This window comes from Petromyzon marinus, chromosome 7 (genome assembly GCF_048934315.1).
Source record: "Petromyzon marinus isolate PM22_M1 ecotype Great Lakes invasive population chromosome 7, UKy_Petmar_22M1.pri1.0, whole genome shotgun sequence".
Taxonomy (NCBI): domain Eukaryota; kingdom Metazoa; phylum Chordata; class Hyperoartia; order Petromyzontiformes; family Petromyzontidae; genus Petromyzon; species Petromyzon marinus.
Window position 1 is genome coordinate 16,863,701 of NC_133673.1, and position 18,932 is coordinate 16,882,632.

Consider the following 18,932-nt stretch of genomic DNA (forward strand, 5'->3'; position numbering starts at 1 on the left):
ATAACTCACAAGCACAGGGACACACAATAACTCACAAGCACAGGGACACACAGACAATAACTCACAAGCACTAGGACACACAGACACAATAACTCACAAGCACTGGGACACACAGACACAATAACTCACAAGCACTGGGACACACCGACACAATAACTAACAAGCACAGGGACACACAGACACAATAACTCACAAGCACTGGGACACACAGACACACTAACTCACAAGCACTGGGACACACAATAACTCACAAGCACAGGGACACACCGACACAATAACTCACAAGCACAGGGACACACAGACACAATAACTCACAAGCACAGGGACACACAGACACAATAACTCACAAGCACTGGGACACACAGACACAATAACTCACAAGCACTGGGACACACAGACACAATAACTCACAAGCACTGGGACACACAGACACAATAACTCACAAGCACAGGGACACACAGACACAATAACTCACAAGCACTGGGACACACAGACACAATAACTCACAAGCACAGGGACACACAGACACAATAACTCACAAGCACAGGGACACACAGACACAATAACTCACAAGGACAGGGACACACAGACACAATAACTCACAAGCACAGGGACACACAGACACAATAACTCACAAGCACTGGGACACACAGACACAATAACTCACAAGCACTGGGACACACAGACACAATAACTCACAAGCACTGGGACACACAGACACAATAACTCACAAGCACTAGGACACACCGACACAATAACTCACAAGCACAGGGACACACAGACACAATAACTCACAAGCACAGGGACACACAGACACAATAACTCACAAGCACTGGGACACACAGACACAATAACTCACAAGCACAGGGACACACAGACACAATAACTCACAAGCACTGGGACACACAATAACTCACAAGCACAGGGACACACAGACACAATAACTCACAAGCACAGGGACACACAGACACAATAGCTCACAAGGACAGGGACACACCGACACAATAACTCACAAGCACAGTGACACACAGACACAATAACTCACAAGCACTGGGACACACAGACACAATAACTCACAAGCACTGGGACACACAATAACTCACAAGGACAGAGACACACAGACACAATAACTCACAAGCACTAGGACACACAATAACTCACAAGCACAGGGACACACAGACACAATAACTCACAAGCACTGGGACACACAGACACAATAACTCACAAGCACTGGGACACACAATAACTCACAAGCACAGGGACACACAGACACAATAACTCACAAGCACTGGGACACACAATAACTCACAAGCACAGGAACACACAGACACAATAACTCACAAGCACTGGGACACACCGACACAATAACTCACAATCACTGGGACACACAGACACAATAACTCACAAGTACTGGGACACACAGACACAATAACTCACAAGCACAGTGACACACAGACACAATAACTCACAAGCACTGGGACACACAGACACAATAACTCACAAGCACTAGGACACACAATAACTCACAAGCACAGGGACACACAGACACAATAACTCACAAGCACTGGGACACACCGACACAATAACTCACAATCACTGGGACACACAGACACAATAACTCACAAGTACTGGGACACACAGACACAATAACTCACAAGCACAGGGACACACAGACACACTAACTCACAAGCACTGGGACACACAATAACTCACAAGTACTGGGACACACCGACACAATAACTCACAAGCACTGGGACACACCGACACAATAACTCACAAGCACTGGGACACACAGACACAATAACTCACAAGCACAGGGACACACAGACACAATAACTCACAAGCACTGGGACACACAGACACAATAACTCACAAGCACTGGGACACACAGACACAATAACTCACAAGCACTGGGACACACAGACACAATAACTAACAAGCACTAGGACACACCGACACAATAACTCACAAGCACAGGGACACACAGACACAATAACTCACAAGCACTGGGACACACAGACACAATAACTCACAAGCACAGGGACACACACACACAATAACTCACAAGCACTGGGACACACAATAACTCACAAGCACAGGGACACACAGACACAATAACTCACAAGCACAGGGACACACAGACACAATAACTCACAAGGACAGGGACACACCGACACAATAACTCACAAGCACAGTGACACACAGACACAATAACTCACAAGCACTGGGACACACAGACACAATAACTCACAAGCACTGGGACACACAATAACTCACAAGGACAGAGACACACAGACACAATAACTCACAAGCACTAGGACACACAATAACTCACAAGCACAGGGACACACAGACACAATAACTCACAAGCACTGGGACACACAATAACTCACAAGCACAGGGACACACAGACACAATAACTCACAAGCACTGGGACACACAATAACTCACAAGCACAGGAACACACAGACACAATAACTCACAAGCACTGGGACACACCGACACAATAACTCACAATCACTGGGACACACAGACACAATAACTCACAAGTACTGGGACACACAGACACAATAACTCACAAGCACAGTGACACACAGACACAATAACTCACAAGCACTGGGACACACAGACACAATAACTCACAAGCACTAGGACACACAATAACTCACAAGCACAGGGACACACAGACACAATAACTCACAAGCACTGGGACACACCGACACAATAACTCACAATCACTGGGACACACAGACACAATAACTCACAAGTACTGGGACACACAGACACAATAACTCACAAGCACAGGGACACACAGACACACTAACTCACAAGCACTGGGACACACAATAACTCACAAGTACTGGGACACACAGACACAATAACTCACAAGCACAGGGACACACAGACACAATAACTCACAAGCACAGGGACACACAGACACAATAACTCACAAGCACAGGGACACACAGACACAATAACTCACAAGCACTGGGACACACCGACACAATAACTCACAAGCACTGGGACACACAGACACAATAACTCACAAGCACAGGGACACACAGACACAATAACTCACAAGCACAGGGACACACCGACACAATAACTCACAAGCACAGGGACACACAGACACAATAACTCACAAGCACTGGGACACACAATAACTCACAAGCACTGGGACACACAGACACGCGTCCTATTCCAATTGAGAGGAGTTCATGAAGATCGGTCCCGGTGTGTTCCCCGCGCCGCTACCTCCACCGCTACCACCGCCACCACCACCAGGGGTGACCGTCGGCATTGCCCGGTACAATGCGGGGGGATTGGGGGTGCGAGCCCCCCCCCCATCCCCCGCCCCCCGCGCGTGGCGGCACCGGGCGCGGGGTTTCCCAGGTGACGCCCCCGCGCCCGCCCCGCGTGCCGCTGCGTAATGACATCCTCGTTAATGAAGGGGGCTCCCACAGGAACCCCGTCCCGTAACCACGACCCCCTCTACCCCCTCTACCCCCACTGCAGCGGTGCCGGGTTTACAAGGCTCGTTCAGTTGTGTGCGTGTGAGACCGTGTGTCCGTATTGATACACCTAGCCTGGCACAAGCGCGGTGCTGTCGGCACGGGCTGCTGCTGCTGTTGTTGTGTGTGGGTGTTTGTGTTGTTGTTGTGTGTTTGTGTTGTTGTTGTTGTGTGTGGGTGTTTGTGTTGTTGGGTGTTTGTGTTGTTGTTGTTGTTGTGTGTGGGTGTTTGTGTTGTTGTGGGTGTTTGTGTTGTTGTTGTTTTTGTTGTTGTGTGTGGGTGTTTGTGTTGTTGTGTGTTTGTGTTGTTGTTGTGTGTAGGTGTTTGTGTTGTTGTGTGTTTGTGTTGTTGTTGTGTGTGGGTGTTTGTGTTGTTGTGTGTGGGTGTTTGTGTTGTTGTGTGTTTGTGGTGTTGTTGTGTGTGGGTGTTTGTGTTGTTGTGTGTGAGTGTTTGTGTTGTTGTGTGTGTTTGTGTTGTTGTTTTTGTTGTTGTGTGTGGGTGTTTGTGTTGTTGTGTGTGTTTATGTTGTTGTGTGTTTGTGTTGTTGTGTGCGGGTGTTTGTGTTGTTGTGTGCGGGTGTTTGTGTTGTTGTTGTGTGTGTTTGTGTTGTTGTGTGTGGGTGTTTGTGTTGTTGTGTGTGGGTGTTTGTGTTGTTGTGTGTTTTGTGTTGTTGTGTGTGGGTGTTTGTGTTGTTGTGTGTGGGTGTTTGTGTTGTTGTGTGTTGGTGTTTGTGTTGTTGTTGTGTGTTTTGTGTTGTTGTTGTGTGTTTTGTGTTTTTGCGTGTGTTTTTGTGTTGTTACGTGTGGGTGTTTTTGTGTTGTTATGTTTGGGTGTTTTTGTGTTGTTGTGTGGGTGTTTGTGTTGTGTGGGTCTTTGTGTTGTTGTGTGTTTGTGTTGTTGTGTGTGGGTTTGTGTTGTTGTTGTGTGTGGGTGTTTGTGTTGTTGTTGTGTATGGGTGTTTGTGTTGTTGTTGTGTGCGGGTGTTTGTGTTGTTGTTGTGTGCGGGTGTTTGTGTTGTTGTTGTTGTGTGCGGGTGTTTGTGTTGTTGTTGTGTGCGGGTGTTTGTGTTGTTGTGTGCGGGTGTTTGTGTTGTTGTTGTGTGCGGGTGTTTGTGTTGTTGTGTGTTTGCGTTGTTGTTGTGTGTGGGTGTTTGTGTTGTTGTTGTTGTGTGTGGGTGTTTGTGTTGTTGTTGTGTGTGGGTGTTTGTGTTGGTGTTGTGTGTGGGTGTTTGTGTTGTTGTGTGTTTGTGTTGTGTGTTTGTGTTATGTGTGTGTTTGTGTTGTTGTTGTGTGTGTGTGTTGTTGTGTGTGGGTGTTTGTGTTGTTGTTGTTGTGTGTGGGTGTTTGTGTTGTTGTTGTGTGTGTTTGTGTTGTTGTGTGTGTGTTGTTGTGTGTGGGTGTTTGTGTTGTTGTGTGTGTTTGTGTTGTTGTGTGTGGGTGTTTGTGTTGTTGTGTGTGTGTTTGTGTTGTTGTGTGTGTGTTGTTGTGTTTGTGTTGTGTGTGTGTGTTGTTGTGTGTGTGTGTTGTTGTTGTGTTTGTGTTGTGTGTGTGTTTGTGTTGTTGTTTTGTTTGTGTTGTTGTGTGTGTGTGTTTGTGTTGTTGTGTGTGTGTTGTGTGTGTGTTTGTGTTGTTGTGTGTGTGTGTTGTTGTGTGTGTGTTGTTGTGTGTGTGTTTGTGTTGTTGTTGTGTTTCTGTTGTTGTGTGTGGGTGTTTGTGTTGTTGTGTTTGTGTTGTTGTGTGTGTGTTTGTGTTGTTGTTGTGTTTGTGTTGTTGTGTGTGGGTGTTTGTGCGGTTGGCGAGCGCCTACGAGGGGGTGGTGTGGCGAGCACCACGCTGGCCGACTATTGCCTCCAGAAATCTGATTTTTCCACAACGCACCACCTGATTTTAAGGCTGAGTCGACCTAGTCTGCACATTTTAGGACTGGCGGCTCAAGTATTGATCGCTGTTCTTGGTCATGAGTCGGAATTCAACTTGGGGCGCCAGGTTCGGAGTGGAGTGCGCTCACCACGAAATCACAGCGGGGTGGTGGTAGGTTTACTAGGAATGGTCAGTGTGTGTGTGTGACACTGTGTGTGTGTGTGACACTGTGTGTGTGTGTGACACTTTGTGTGTGTGTGACACTGTGTGTGTGTGACACTGTGTGCTGGTGTGTGTGTGACACTGTGTGCTGGTGTGTGTGTGTGTGACACTGTGTGTGTGTGTGACGCTGTGTGCTGGCGTGTGTGTGTGACACTGTGTGTGTGTGACGCTGTGTGCTGGCGTGTGTGTGTGACACTGTGTGCTGGTGTGTGTGTGTGTGTGACACTGTGTGTGTGACACTGTGTGCTGGCGTGTGTGACACTGTGTGTGTGTGACACTGTGTGTGTGACGCTGTGTGCTGGCGTGTGTGTGTGACACTGTGTGCTGGTGTGTGTGTGTGTGTGACACTGTGTGTGTGTGACACTGTGTGCTGGTGTGTGTGTGTGTGTGACACTGTGTGCTGGTGTGTGTGTGACACTGTGTGTGTGTGACGCTGTGTGCTGGCGTGTGTGTGTGACACTGTGTGTGTGACGCTGTGTGCTGGCGTGTGTGTGTGACACTGTGTGTGTGTGACACTGTGTGTGTGTGACACTGTGTGCTGGTGTGTGTGTGTGTGACACTGTGTGTGTGTGACACTGTGTGCTGGCGTGTGTGTGACACTGTGTGTGTGACACTGTGTGCTGGTGTGTGTGTGTGTGTGACACTGTGTGTGTGTGACGCTGTGTGCTGGTGTGTGTGTGTGTGACACTGTGTGTGTGTGACGCTGTGTGCTGGTGTGTGTGTGTGACACCGTGTGCTGGCGTATGTGTGTGTGTGACACCGTGTGTGTGTGACACTGTGTGCTGGTGTGTGTGTGTGTGACACTGTGTGTGTGTGACACTGTGTGCTGGTGTGTGTGTGTGTGACACTGTGTGTGTGTGACGCTGTGTGCTGGTGTGTGTGTGTGACACCGTGTGCTGGCGTGTGTGTGTGTGTGACACCGTGTGTGTGTGACACTGTGTGCTGGCGTGTGTGTGTGTGACACTGTGTGTGTGTGACACTGTGTGCTGGTGTGTGTGTGTGTGTGACACTGTGTGTGTGTCACACACACACAGTGTCACACACACACGCCAGCACACAGTGTCACACACACACACACGCACAGACTGCCCTATATGACATCATAACAACAGTCTGGACCACTGGACGGGTTCCGCAGGATTGAAAGGATGCCCTGGTGGTCCCCCTTTTTAAGAAGGGGGACCACACAGACTGTAACAACTACAGGGGCATCTCACTCCTCAGTGTGCCGGAAAAGGTCCTGGCAAGGATTATTCTACATCGCCTTGCCAGGCACGCTGAGGAGAGGCTTGCGGAGCCCCAATGCGGTTTCAGGAAAGGGCGGTCCTGCACAGATGCCATATTTTCTGTTCGTCTGCTACAGCAGAGGTGTAGGGAATTCTAACAAGACCTACATCTCTGCTTTATTGACCTGGTCAAGGCCTATGATACCATCAGTAGGCCTGGGCTCTGGGTTGTTCTTCGTGCTTTTGGAGTACCTGACCCTCTGCTCACGATCATTAAGGACCTTCATGATGGTGAGCGGGCCCGGGTAAAACTACGTGGCCGGGAGTCAGAGCCATTCCCTGTACACCTTGGGGTGCGACAGGGATGTCCTCTGGCTCCAACATTATTTAACATCTATTTTGACCACGTAGTTTGGGAAGCCTTCAATAGCTGTACCGGGGGAATCTCCATATGGTACAGATATAATGGGAGGCTGATCGATGCCCGGGTGGGTCAAGGGATGGCTCCCTATTGCTCAACCACGTTATGTATGCTGATGATTTGGTAATAGCTGCTCATTCAGAGGAGGAGTTGGAGACGCTGCTGCTGAGACTGGAGCGTGCCACTAAGAGGTGGGGCCTTACCATCAGCCCCACCAAAACTAAGCACCTGCCTGGGTATTTTGTACCATCGGACACTCCACCCCCACAACTCCCAATCGGTGATGGGGCAGTTGTGGAGAGAGTGGAGAGTTTCCCATACCTGGGCAGTGTGCTTATGACTGGCTCCAGTTTAACAGCAGAGGTCTCACTCCGAATCAGTCGAGCAGCAATATATTTTCATCGTTTGCGTAACGCTGTGTGGAAGCTACCTGGTCTGTCGCTCCGCACTAAGCTTCAGGTCTTCTCGGCCACGGTCATTCCCTCCGTTCTCTACGCTTGCGAAACGTGGACCCCCCTAATGGAACATCTTCGCCGGTTAGAAACATTTAGGCTGGCCTGCCTACGATCCATCCTGGGTTTAACCAGACTGGATTGTGTGAGGAGCTCACAAATTCTTGAAAGATCTGGGCAAGGTCCCATCGGTGAGCTTCTCCGGCGGGGAAGGCTGCGATGGCTGGGTCATGTAGCCCGCATGCCCAGCCACCGCATGCCAAAACAGCTTTTGTTCGGCCGGATTGGGGGGGCTAAGCGGGCGCGGCACGGGCTAGAGAAGAGATGGAGTGATGTGGTACAGGAGGACGTGGAGCTGAGTGGACTTGCCGATGACTGGTACCAGCGGTGTCAAGATCGGCCTCTGTGGAGGAGGCTCGTGAAGGACGCTACTGGGCAGTTGGAGGCAGTCGCCCTCCAACAACAACGGAGGGCGGAGGAGCGACGCTCACAACAACGAGCGGAGCGCCGGGTGGCTAAAGCACAGCAGGTTGCCACAGTAGGGGGCACAGGTGGTGCATCAGCCAGTCATCTCAGTCAGTCGACCCGTGGCACCTGGGTCTGCCCCGTGACCTCCTGCCAGCGGGCGTTCGACACTTCACGTGGCCTCAGGGTGCACATAGCCTGGCACAAGCGTCGTGGTGACGTCACCACCACTTTGTGGCGAATGGCGGTTGTTGTTGTGTGTGACACTGTGTTGTGATGCGTGTGTGTGTGACACTGTGTTGTGAGGAGCGGTAGTGGAGCAGTTAGCACGCTACGAACCCGGCCACTCGGTTCTCTGAATCGGTCCTGAGCCCCCCTCCCTCTTCCGAGGTCGACTCAGCCTCAAATGAGTACCTGGCACGGTGTGCAAATATCGCCACGAGAGAGACAAAGGCGACCGGGCGTGGTGCTGGCCACCCACCCCTTTCATAGGTGCTCGCTAAAAGCGCTTTCCCCAAACGCCTGTTAAGGCTATACGGGGGATCTTTGTCTGTGTGTCCGTGACATTTTCGAGCGGCTCCGAGCAGGGAGGTAGAGGAAGGGGCCTCGTGGATCATCTCACGCACCCGCGCGCTCTGATTACATCGCGCGGGTGATGTTTGTTTATTTATTGCCATTAAACATCACCCCCCTCCCTCTCTCTCTGGGCTGCGTGCGTGGAGCGTCGCCGGTCGGAAGTGGCCATCGCCCGGACTCCCCCCCAACCCCGCCGCTCGGGACGTGAATCACGTGGGGCTGCTGAATGAATCTTCGTCTGCTGCTGTTGATATCTAAACGCGCGGAGATGGTGTGCCTCTGTAATGGAAGATTATTTAGCAATAGCCATGGTTGTGGGAGGGGGGGCGGGCGGGGTACGGGGGTGGGGGATGATATTTATTTTTTATGCACAGCGCTCTACTTGCCGATAACATAGCCCCCGCAGCCTATAACACCTGCTATGCATGGTGGTCCATCACTCCAGCATTGTCCAGCCGGTGTGGAAGTGGCGACTCCACATACATGGTTCCCAGAGGCAGCCTCCGCAGCAGTGAGCAGTGTTGACCATACCGTGCCGATGAGCCCGAATGAAGACGAAACCGGAATCTCGCAGTTGTCCATCGCTGCATCACTGCTGCTGTCAGCCGGTCGGTCACATTTGCTCACAATGATTGCGATTGGTGACCCAAGACAAAAGGGACCACGAGGGTACAAAGCGCCGTGCGCTTGCGTCTGCGCGTTGTCGCTGGAGACGCGAGGTGTTCCGGCAGCCTGCCACTCGGACACCGCTGCGTGGCGAGCGGCTGACACTTCACGTGCTCGGGCCCACCCGGGTGTGATTGGCCAAGGGCGAGCTTCACAGTACGACGCCGCTCTCAATGCCAAGGGAAAATCAGCTCTCTCTCCCCTCTCGGGTCAAACAAATCTGTGCCCAGAGAAGTTCAGCTGGGTCATAGGCGCAATATCAAGGATCAATAAATTATAATTGTAATTTGCATTGCAAGTGATCTACTCAATTGGTCACGGGGTTACGCAGTTGGGATGACACGGTACATTTTGTTGGCCCGTCCCCTTGCCACTCATCAGCAAGAAAGCCACAAACCAGCCAGCCATCAGCATCCCCAGGAGCTAGCAGCCTCCGCGGCGAGGTGCATTGTGGAAGTGTTGGTTGATGATAGGTAGATGGTTGCAGTTGCCAAGAAGACGTGTGAACTCCCTTGTAGCGTGCGCGATGTCTCTGCGGATGTTTTATGGCAGAATGTTCGCCAGAACAGGGAGCCAGGGGATTGGTGGTGGTTTCGATATTTAGGTTAAGACGCACACTGCGTTATTTAATTGTGCATCTTGCAGTTTTGTTAAGGAGCTGCCAGGACAGGCTGGAGCGCAGTGACTCTACCACTGACGAGATCAGTGAGAGGGCGGCAGGTCGCAGTCCGTCAGCTGAGATGCCCCAAGTCATTCCTGTAAGGTTCTGTAGCAGGACATCTCCTGATTTTGTATTCTATTCGCAAATCTATTTTATGTGGGGCTTGAAGGTCAGGCTTCTGTCCATGATAACCCACAGATAGCTTGGAGTGGGGTCATAGCGCACCGGGCGACTACAGAAGGACACATCAGGAGTGGAATCTACTGCGTGATTGTTCAGGTGGAAAGCGCTTGTGGTGGTTTTAGCAGGACTTGTTCTGAATATTGATAAAAGTTGCTGTGTAATGTAAATTATTATTTCTGTCTTCACTGGATGCTGCTGTGAATGACAATGACGATGCTTATGGTGAGTACAGTACTGCTACGAGTATTATAATAATTGTTTAGCTGCAAGAGCTGTGCCACGTTCATCTAGTGACGACCCCCTCTGGCAGTCCTCGGAGAGAGGTCGTGGCCAGGACCTTGTTGCCAAAGCTCGCTCGCTGCTCAGTGCCAGCGAGAGGAGCTGACAACCGCAATTAATTACGCGGAGGAAGCTCCGCTAGTAACTCATTAAGGCAGTGAGTGGGCCAGAGAATTACTTTGGGCAATTTTTTTTTCTTTCACGGAGGAGCGGGAGAGGCAATGTGAGGGGTTTACTGGAGCGGTAATGCCCCCCCCCCTAATGTGCAGCATCGCCTTCTCCTCTGTGTACCCCTCTGTGTACCCCTAATGTGCAGCCTTCTCCTCTGTGTAACCCAGTGCACCACTTGTCGTGCCGGAACGAGGACTCCGGCACCGCTATACCAATGGTTATTGTGCTGGCGTTTGGGGGATTCGTGCCCCCCAATTGAATAGCAGTGCCCCGGCCCGCCACCCCCACACACGCCGTGTGCCCCCCATTCAGAGCTAGCCCCTTGGGGTGGTCTCGGCTGGCCACCGCATGCTGGACATGAGTGTGGGAGGCCAAACGTGTGTTGTGTTTACTATCCACGTATACGCGAGTTAGTGTATGTATGTGTTAGTGTATTATGTGTTAGTGTATGTATGTGTTGGTGTATGTATGTGTTGGTGTATGTATGTGTTGGTGTATGTATGTGTTGGTGTATGTATGTGTTGGTGTATGTATGTGTTGGTGTATGTATGTGTTGGTGTATGTGTTAGTGTATGTATGTGTTAGTATATGTATGCGCCGGCTTGAAACGTCCGGGATGGGCTGCTTACGATCCATCCTGGGTTTAACCAGGCTGGATTGTGTATGTAGCGATCCTTGAAATATCTGTACACAGCCCCATCAATCAGTTCCTCCCGCAGGCGAGAGACAGCGTTGGCTGGCTCATGTAGCCGGCATGCGCATACACCGCATTCTGTTTGGTTGGATCGAGAGGGCTAAACTGGTGTGCACGGGCTCGAGAAGTAATGTTCTGTTGCGGTACAGAAGGAAGTGGAGCTGAGTGGACTTGCCGATCACTGGCACCAGCGGTGTCAAGATCGGCCTCTGTGGAAACTAAAGCGGTCGAGCGTGGTGCCTAGGAACGCCACTCCCTCGTGCGCAACGTCGGCCTTCATGGGTACTTGCCCCAACAGGAAATTTTTCCTTTACGGGAATCTTTGTATTTGTCTTTGTTGTACGTGTGCGTGTGTTTTTTTTTCCACGTGGGTATTTGCATGTCACTGTACGGGGAGTGATTGTGGAGCTGCTCGCTCGCTGCGCTCCGACAACGGCGGCAGAGCGCGGTGCCGGCCACCCACCCCCTCGTGTGCCGTGCCGGCCTTCATAGGTGCTGCTACTCGCTCACCGCACTTGCCCCAAGAATCCATTAAGGCTATACGGGGGATCTGTGTCTTTGTCGCTGCGTAGGAACGGGGACGTGTTTGTAGGGTTCACAGGAAAACACACGCAGAGAAACCTCGCCTGGGACTCGAGACCCGCGACCAGCAACTTCCTGCTCACTTCAGAGCTTTTCCGATTATTCATTAATTATAGCCAAACCATAGCCAATTACATTCGGATATATTTAACTTAAGTGTGTGTGTGAGGTTACCGGGAACAATGCATCATTTGCGAATAACAAACACTCAGCACATTTGTCACGAACAGTGGCCTGACAGAAAACATATATATGATCAAATCCGACGTTTCGAGAAACGGCCCTTCTTCTTTATAACAGAAAAAGGATAGTTGCCAGGAAAGTCACCTCTTGCATACATCTGTTGCTGTGAAGATGACGTGTTTTATGAGTGTGTGGAGACGTTTATTGCTTGGTGCTTGTGAACCACCGCCCACACAGGAGCAGAAGCATCACCACCACATTGTCGAGTTAATTGAGATGTTTTTTGGAGGAGGTTGCTGGGTGGCAGCATTCGCCCTCCCTCCCTCGCTCCGGCTCTGTTCGGACCCGCTCGGTGCCCCAGGCTCTCAATGTCCCCGGTCACGTGTATAGTCACACACACGCGTGTAGTGACACACACACACACGCGTGTGATGACACACACACACACGCGTGTGATGACACACACACACACACGCGTGTGATGACACACACACACACACGCGTGTGATGACACACACGCGTGTGGTGACACACGCACACGTATGGTCACACACACACACACACACGCGTGTGGTGACACACACACACGTATGGCCACACACACACACACGCGTATCGTCACACACACACGCGTGTGATGACACACACACGGGTGTGATGACACACACACGCGTATCGTCACACACACACGCGTGTGATGACACACACACACGCGTGTGATGACACACACACACACACGCGTGTGATGACACACACACACGCGTGTGATGACACACACACACACACGCGTAGTATGGCCAACCCACCGGCGATCCGCGCGATCTCGGAAGCTAAGCGGGCTTCATCCTGTTTACTGGTTGGATGGGTGACCACTTGCATACTAACAGATCCTCATCGGCGACTTCGGGGATATGTGCTGGGTAGGTAGAAGTTGGAAAAAAATACACCGTCGTACTGTACTGCTATGCTGCCCTCCATCAACAAATCTCACTGACCAGTATGGCGAAGTATGGTCAAATAACACCCACGACCCGCACGGCGTGGGGAGGCGCTCATCTAGCAGTGGATTTACGTGAACAATCGCACCTGGATCTATTTTGCAAGGGGGACCTATGATGTCACACACACACGTGCAGGGAACTTCTTAACGAGCTACACGTGGAACGAAACGTCGGACATCGCGCCGAGCAGCACGCGGCACGACTCTAAAACACACACAGCCGCACCGCGAAACCCACCCGCAGGGTCACGGCGAGTGGTCACGTCGCGACAAATCGTTGCGCAACGAACAGGACATTAAAGGCGATACAACTGTAAAAAACAGCCACAAAACCATCCCAATGGGCAGGCGCGGACCCAGACGAAGGCAAAACGCCAGCCGGCTTCACGGCCTGCGCCGAGGGCGTTGACCGCCGAGAGGAGGCGACGTAATTGCTCGTGACTGCGACATTGTTCGTATTTTCATGCGGAGATGAAAGCAAACCTTTACCTCCACCGAAAGGACACCTGCCAATGTGTGAGAACAGCTCACACACCCCCCACAACTCTCCCACCTTTCCTGCCCATCATCCTCCTCCGCTATCCCTCCCCTCGCACTGACTCTGAAGTGCAAATCTCACGGGGGGAGCTTCCCATCGCATCAAATGTTCCGGGCACGTATGGCTCGCAAATTAGTCAGCGATGAATTCCACTGCCGACTCATCGCCCCAAAGCGTCGGTGGGGGGGGGTTGAATGGGACTTAGCCCCCCCCCCCTCCTGAATTCTAAAAATGTATTGCCACGGGCATCGCAGCCTTTCCTCGTGCACGCCGTGGCTGAGAGCTCGAGCAGAATGCACGCTGGACAATAGCAGACCATTTCGCCACTCACGCTTATTTTGCATGAAAATGTTTGCCTAGATTTCGTTTCAAATTGACCGTGCCTTGCCCACCCCTGACGGTGCGTTAATAAACACGATGGAGGTGGTCCGAGTGGCTCCACGTGGGTTTTAACGGCCTCGTTGCGGACCTAGGTTCGAATCCGGGTCTCTGCCCCCCCCCCCCCCAACTGTGATCCCACCGGGTTCTAAGGTGGTGACCCCGTTGCGTAGCGCGGTCAGCATGGGCCACGCGGACCACGCCACAGAGAGTGTCACGGTGGCTGGGAGACGTTCACTTCCTCGCCTGGTGTACAGGAGGTCGTGGGCTCGATCCCGACCCTGACGCCTCTTGTATATTTTGAGTTGGCGTGTCTCTCCCCTTGGTCACGTGGATTTTTCTCCGGGTCCTCCGGTTTTTACCTCCACATGTAGACTCAATATGCGCTTAGAGTATGCTCTAAATTTCCACGTGATAAGCCACTTCGTTGAGCTATCATTTGTGGCCAGGTGGCTTCTGAAATAGAACAACATAGCTCAATGTGTCTCACCTGGTAAAAATAAAAACAAGTTTAGTTTTATAGTTATTAGGAGGGGGCCACCCGCTCCATTCCCCTCCCTCTTCACAGCCCGGCGCCTTTGCGCCAAGATCCGGACCGCGCGGCACCGTGCAGTTACATCGCCAGCACTCTCGATTGCTACGCCACGGCGGTGACCAATGGCTCCAAAAAGCCCATCACGTGAACTTGGTTTCCACTTAACTCGGCGCTCAGCCCTTACACGGGTCTATTTTTGGACTGAGAAGAAAAAAAAGTCTCCACCACGCATCGGTTGGGCTGCCGCGCGACGAGCGGCCCGCGTCTCACGCAGTGTGGAGAGGTGAGGCGCCACACTGCGATGGCAGGAAGCTCGCAAGGCGTTCTGCGGTGTCGTCTTCCGCGGTTGTCCTTTGCTTTCCGCGAGGGGTCCAGATACAAGAAAACGGGTTCCCCGACTCATGGCAGCGTGGCGCTGATAGCAGCTCATTAGGAGATAAGCATTTAAAAAGTAATTATATTTCGCAGCGTTATCGCGTGGCTGCGTCAGTATTTTACTGTAATTTGTTGTTATTATTCGTCTTTGTTTTCCCAAGAAACCCTCACTAATAATGAGTCTCAATTTTACTTTTCAGGAGGATCCTGAAAAGGAGTTTTTTTTTTTTTACAGAACGACGATTGCCGTGTGTTTCCCGGTTAAGTAAATCGCCCGTGTCAAGTGCACATTTGGGCCGTGACGGTGGCGCCACGTGGCCTTTGCTCATTTGTAATGACGTCACGGGATGTTTTACGTCCACTGTGACGCAGCCGACGCGATGTTATTCGCGGTTAATACACCCGCAGCATTAACCAGGACGGCCTGGGGTTCGCATTGCGAATTTATGCAACAAACCCTGACGGCGCTACCGCTGGGTGCTTGTATGTATGTTGAACTTCTTTCGCACCGTACGTAATCAATTATTGATCGGAGATGCCGGGGAAGGACAATAAACTAAACACAAAAATAAGTTCAAACGAAGTTATATTTCAATTGAGTATTGGTGTGGCTACTGGGTCGCGTCTGTACAAGAGCCTTGCCATAAAACCCATCTGCACTCGTGCCTATCTGTGTAAACGTCGCTGTGTGTGTGTGTGTTCTGTGTACACGTCGCTGTGTGTGTGTGTTCTGTGTACACGTCGCTGTGTGTGTGTGTGTTCTGTGTACACGTCGCTCTGTGTGTGTGTTCTGTGTACACGTCGCTGTGTGTGTGTGTTCTGTGTACACGTCGCTGTGTGTTCTGTGTACACGTCACTCTGTGTGTTCTGTGTACACGTCACTCTCTGTGTTCTGTGTACAGACTCGTGAATTGCGCGTTCAGTGCGTGCGCCATTCCCTCTTCGCTCACTTCACCCCTAGAGGGTGACGTTTACAACAACAACTTCACCCAGGAGGGGTGACGTTTACAACAACACCACACATCATGATGTTCGAACCGATCCTTGCCTCCTCCTGTGCCCTCCCTTCACCACCCCAGCCCACGACGGCCAGCGTGGGGAGGTATGGTCAAAAATCCCCCGTGATTCTGGAGACCTTAACCTTTGGTGGATTGAGAATGGCTGAACATGTAAATGGGGGTTGTGTTTGTCACAAAGTAGTCTGTCAACAAGATGCATTCCTGTGCCCCCCTTTCGCTATACTCATACCCTCCCACCTCGCCACCACTTATCTATGCAAACATCCCGAGATACGGTTGCATTAAATCGCTCTCCGCATCTCAGTGGCACGGCATGCGTGGTGTTAATGGCTGCTTTTGTGAGCTAATGCAATTGCGTGCAATGCCCCGTCGCTTATTTCAATATAAGATAGACCAGCCGGCACAAATGCCGACATCTATCATTGTATATCGTTATTTTGTCTTCTGCTGAGCCAGAAGTTTCACTGAATGCACGGGGGGGGGGGGGGATCAGCGTCTCGCTCTCTCTCTCCATCTCTCTCCGAGAGCCTCTCTCCACCGCGTCTTCTCGAGCCACGTCCTTGCCCCCGTGTCTCGCCCCACCGCACCCTCCCGATCTCCCCTCTGTCTCTCTCTCCTCCCTCGGCCCTGCTCCGGTGGCATCTGCACAGCGCTTCTGTCATCCCACTTCGTGAACTAAGCGGTTCATCATGAATATGGAGCTATGTGTGTGTGTGCCGTGTTGTGTTTGTGTTGTAACTGTCTGTGACGTGTTTTGTTTATTTATTTTTATTTTATTTTTTCACCTACGTGACTTTACCACAAGAACCAAAGAGTGTGTTTTGTATACTCTGTGTTGTGTGTATGTGGTAGTCTATGTTGTGGCCGTGTCGTGTATGTGTGTGGTAGTCTATGTTGTGGCTGTGTTGTGTATGTGTGTGGTAGTCTATGTTGTGGCTGTGTTGTGTATGTATGTGGTAGTCTATCTTGTGGCCGTGTTGTGTATGTGTGTGGTAGTCTATGTTGTGGCCGTGTTGTGTATGTGTGTGGTAGTCTATGTTGTGGCTGTTTTGTGTATGTATGTGGTAGTCTATGTTGTGGCTGTGTTGTGTATGTGTGTGGTAGTCTATGTTGTGGCTGTGTTGTGTATGTGTGTGGTAGTCTATGTTGTGGCTGTGTTGTGTATGTGTGTGGTAGTCTATGTTGTGGCTGTGTTGTGTATGTGTGTGGTAGTCTATGTTGTGGCCGTATTGTGTATGTGTGTGGTAGCCTATGTTGTGGCCGTGTTGTGTATGTGTGTGGTAGTCTATGTTGTGGCCGTGTTGTGTATGTGTGTGGTAGTCTATGTTGTGGCCGTGTTGTGTATGTGTGTGGCAGTCTATGTTGTGGCTGTGTTGTGTATGTGTGTGGTAGTCTATGTTGTGGCCGTGTTGTGTATGTGTGTGGTAGTCTATGTTGTGGCCGTGTTGTGTATGTGTGTGGTAGTCTATGTTGTGGCCGTGTTGTGTATGTGTGTGGTAGTCTATGGTGTGGCCGTGTTGGGTATGTGTGTGGCAGTCTATGTTGTGGCTGTGTTGTGTATGTGTGTGGTAGTCTATGTTGTGGCCGTGTTGTGTATGTGTGTGGTAGTCTATGTTGTGGCTGTGTTGTGTATGTGTGTGGTAGTCTATGTTGTGGCTGTGTTGTGTATGTGTGTGGTAGTCTATGTTGTGGCTGTGTTGTGTATGTGTGTGGCAGTCTATGTTGTGGCTGTGTTGTGTATGTGTGTGGTAGTCTATGTTGTGGCCGTGTTGTGTATGTGGTAGTCTATGTTGTGGCCGTGTTGTGTATGTGTGTGGTAGTCTATGGTGTGGCCGTGTTGTGGATGTGTGTGGTAGTCTATGTTGTGGCTGTGTTGTGTATGTGTGTGGTAGTCTATATTGTGCCGTGTTGTGTATGTGTGTGGTAGTCTATGTTCTGGCTGTGTTTTAGAGGCCGACGCGAAAGTTAAAAATTTACTTTCGGCCAAAGCCGAAAGTTTAACTTCACTTTCGACCGCGACCGAAACAGAAAGGTTTATAACCGAAGTTACTGGACACAAGATCTATGAAATATTTCATGATGCAATGCTACTTTAATTTAAAAGAAATCTAGAACTAATCATTCAGAGCCTGCAGTAAGAGTCGCTAAATATCAAATCTTTAGGTGTTACTTACTTAGTAATTATATCAAACCAAACGAATGTTGCAGTTAAGAAATACCAGTTTTTACTTATTCTCGCCCAGCAGGTTGATGCGCCTTGCTTGCATCAGAATCGACTTGAGTGAAGTAATCCCACACCGCATGATTAACTGCTCCGTTTATTAACTTTACATTTTTACTTCGCTCAGATTCGTAATTTCGTTATCACTAATTCGCTACGGAACTATTCACTAAGTGAATATCAATATTTGTCAGACTTCGAATCTCGGTATCAGCACGCGTGTCAACTTAAGCGAACGCAACACAAAAGCCAATGCGGGCAGACGGCTGGGAACAGACAACTCAGCACTTTGTTGTCCCGCCAAAGAGACTCCACGCACGAGCGTTATATTCTAAACATAGATCTTCCGTTGACGACCGAAAGTCAATATCAGTTTCGGCCGAAGCCGAAACGATGCCGAAAGTTCAAAATTGACTTTCGGGCAAAGCCGAAACGATGCCGAAAGTGGCCATTTGCCAACTTCCGGCGCCGAAACCGACACCGAATTTCGGTCGGCCTCTACTTTTGTGTTGTGCTGTTTGTGGTGTGCTGTTTGTGGTGTGCTGTTTGTGTTGTTACTGGCCGCTTTGTAGTTAAGGATTTGGGCGACGGTGATTTGTGAATAACTTTGGCGATAGCGCGTCTCCTGGCCCGACTACCCCCCTAGCGTTAGCCCCCTTACTCCGCATGCCTCTCCTGATACAGCGCCAGGCGTTACGCTGCACGTGACGTGTC

The 18,932-nt window shown here is 50.7% G+C and overlaps 1 protein-coding gene across 4 annotated transcripts in view; it reads left to right on the plus strand.

Annotated features, from left to right (window-relative positions):
* The window catches only part of LOC116940056 (tumor protein p53-inducible protein 11-like), a 79,918-nt gene that overhangs the window by 40,550 nt on the left and 20,436 nt on the right, over positions 1-18,932 (plus strand). The window lies entirely within an intron of this gene.